Here is a 3,605-nt window from a genome sequence, read left to right as displayed (position 1 = left end):
TCTCTGAAGATCAAGCTCCACATGAGTACTAGTTATCACCCTCAATCTGATGGACAGACTGAGAGAGACAACCAGTGTCTGGAGAATTATTTGACGTGTATGTGTTTCCAGCAGCCCAAGAAATGGCATAGCTGGTTGGCCGTAGCTGAGTGGTGGTATAACACTAGCTTTCACACTGCTCTGAAGATGACTCCATTTCAAGCATTGTATGGGTTTCCTCCACCTATGGTGGTTGAATCTGTTTTGCCTGATTCTATCTGTGTGGATGCTGGTGATTTACTACAAAACAGGGAGCTAGCACTGGAGGTGATAAAACAAGACTTGATTAAAGCACAGGAGAGAATGAAGTGGTTTGTAGATAAGAAGAGGAAAGAGAGAGAATTTGAAGTAGGGGATATGGTGTATTTAAAATTACAACCCTACAAGCATACATCTCTCAGTTTGCACATGCACTTGAAACTGCATTCAAAGTTCTATGGACCATTTAGAATTCTTCAGAAAGTGGGACAACATGCTTACAAACTACTTCTGCTTGAGGGGTGCAAGCTGCACCATACATTCATGTGAGTCGGCTCAAAAAGCATATTGGACCTAAAGTGGTGCCCTCCGAAGATCTTCCTTTGGTGGGGTCTCATGGTGTAGTCATGATGGAACCTGAGGCTATCATGGAAAGAAAGTTGGTGCCACGAGTGCAGGGAGCTGTAAGTGTTCCTGTGGTGCGCTGGTTGATCAAGTGGGTCAACATCCCAGTGGAGGAGGCTACATGGGAAGATTCGGCTTTCATCCAATAGGTTTTTCCATCTTTTGCACCTTGAGGGCAAGCTGCCGCTCAACAAGGTGGTATTGTCAGGCTCGAGAGAGAGAGATCCTCCCCTGTTCCCATGTGCCGGATGTGCTATGATGAGTAGATGGAGTATCCAACGGCCAAGATTGAAAGATACCGCTTCGAGCTGGGAGAGACATGGCACGTTGATCCAGCATCCGACGGCCATCAGCTGAGCCCGCGTCGCTGTTGGAATTACGACAACCACTACATTAATTTCAGCTATTTTAGTTCCTTTTACTTTCCTTTGTGTTGGCCTTTATAAGCCACTCACTCCAGCCCTACGAGGCATGTAATCCATGTATGGGTGAAACCCTAAGCCGCCGGCGGCGCGCTACACTTGTTATTCCCCTTTCTGAAGCAATAGATCAGCTCTCCGATCCAAGTTTCTAGCCTGAATTCCCACTTAATTCCCCTGATTCAGTTAGTCAGGTGCTCTATTCCTGACACGAAGGCGCAACAGAGCCAACGGGGTGGCGAGGCGAGCAACCACGACGGTAGAAAGTGGGGTGTAGGTTGCTGTAGAGAGCCGGCTCGGGACGCGAGGTGGTGAGGTCGGCATGGCGGAGGCGAGTCGGCAAAGTGGCTCGAGGAAAAGCATGGCATTGAGAGGTGAGGCGAATCAATCGCACGGCAATGGTGGATGGCAACACGGTGGCTAAAAGCGCGGTGGGTCAAAGCGAGACGGAGCGATGCGGACGCAGTGCAGCAAGCGCGGTGGGGTGGAGCCGATGGCGGTGCGGGAGCGACCGGTGGCAGAGGCGAGGTGGAGGCCACATGACTCGGTGCCAAGGTCGAATCCGAGATGAATCGGATAGGCGCTGGGTCATTACAGCAAAGGATGATGGTGAGGTCGACTCGTAGTCGTTCTATATCTGAATCGTGGACTTCTATTCTGCTCATTTCTTTTCCTTTTGGGCATTACTACGCGCCGGCACGCCCCGGTGCGAACGCTCGCACCGGTCGCGCTGCGACCGTCAGATCTGCGAGGGGGACCGTTAGATCTATTCATATAATTTTTTCCTCGATGCAGCAAAATTTGGCGCGATACAATAATTTTCGTCAACGGTTGCAACAAAAAAATAATTGTAGCAAAAAAATATATATGTGATCGTAGCAAAAAAACGAAGCTGATGATGCATGGTAGCAAAAGTCAAACGCCGGTTGTAGCAAATATCTATATGAACATGTATGCAACTTTTTTAGTGAACGGTTGCAGCAAAAAATGGTGCCGGTTGTAGCAAAAATTAACATGGTTGTAGCAAAAGTCAAACGCCGGTTGTAGCAAAAATCCAACGAACTCGAGTGCAACCAACCGTGGATATAGATTTTTAAAATGGACAAAATATAGCAAAATGACAAACGTTTGAAGCAAAACTAAACGTGGTTGCAGCAAATCGTATTGAAAAAATGTTGCATGGTTGCCAGCGAGGCGGGCGGCCCGCGCACGACCGGCCCAACGATTCGGCCAGCATGTCGGGTGGAAGCAATTACCTTTCCTTTGTTTGTCTTGATGCGAATATGAATGGGTGGTAGTTCTTGATCTATCGATCTGTTCATCAAAACTTCAAGCATGTACTGGTAGTACTCTTAGTATCTTGTAGTTGGCCTTGGGGTTGGCACTTATTGCGGCTCAGCGGTGGCGGAATAGACCGCAACCCTAATTTATTGGAATTCGATTTGACGGCATATTACCAACTTTGTCCAAGGTTGTCCCATGCCGGGTCATCCTACACGATTGTTCCGGGTCATCTTTTTTTATCCGGCAAATCACGAGCTTCCTAATCCCTGAAAGATTTCCCTTCGAGAACATAATTCTGTTGGAAATATGCCCTAGAGGCAATAATAAAGTGGTTATTATTATATTTCCTAGTTCATGATAATTTTCTATTATTCATGCTATAATTGTATTGACCGAAAACCGTAATACATGTGTGAATACATAGACCATAATGTGTCCCTAGTGAGCCTCTAGTTGGCTAGCTCGTTGATCAATAGATGGTCATGGTTTCCTGATCATGGACATTGGATGACATTGATAACGGGATCACATCATTAGGAGAATTATGTGATGGACAAGACCCAATCCTAAGCATAGCACAAGATCGTGTACTTCGTTTGCTAAAGCTTTTCTAATGTCAAGTATCATGTCCTTAGACCATGAGATTGTTTAACTCCCAGATACCGTAGGAGTGCTTTGGGTGTATCAAACGGCACAACATAACTGGGTGATTATAAAGGTGCACTACAAGTATCTCCGAAAATGTCTGTTGGGTACATACGAATCGAGACTAGGATTTGTCATTCCGTGTGAGAGAGAGAGGTATCTCTGGGCCACTTGTTAATTCATCATCATACTGAGCTCAATGTGACTAAGGAGTTAGCCATGGGATGATGTGTTATGGAACAAGTAAAGAGACTTACCGGTAACGAGATTGAACAAGGTATAGGGATACCGACGATCGAATCTCGGGGAAGTATCATACCGGGGATTGGTTGAATCCCCGACATCGTGGTTCATCCAATGAAATCATCGTGGAACATGCGGGAACCGACATGGATATCCAGACCCCGTTGTTGGTTGTTGACCGGAGAGGTGTCTCGGTCATGTCTGCATGGTTACCGAACCCATAGGGTCTACACACTGAAGGTTCGATGACGCTAGAGTTGTAATGGGAATAGTATGTGGTTACCAAGGTTGTTCGGAGTCCCGGATGAGATCCCGGTCATCACGAGGAGCTTCGGAACGGTCCAGAGGTATAGATTCATATATAGGAAGTGG

This window comes from Hordeum vulgare, chromosome 7H, assembly GCF_904849725.1.
Source record: "Hordeum vulgare subsp. vulgare chromosome 7H, MorexV3_pseudomolecules_assembly, whole genome shotgun sequence".
NCBI classification, from domain to species: Eukaryota; Viridiplantae; Streptophyta; class Magnoliopsida; order Poales; family Poaceae; genus Hordeum; species Hordeum vulgare.
Note: the sequence above shows the minus strand (reverse complement) of the source record.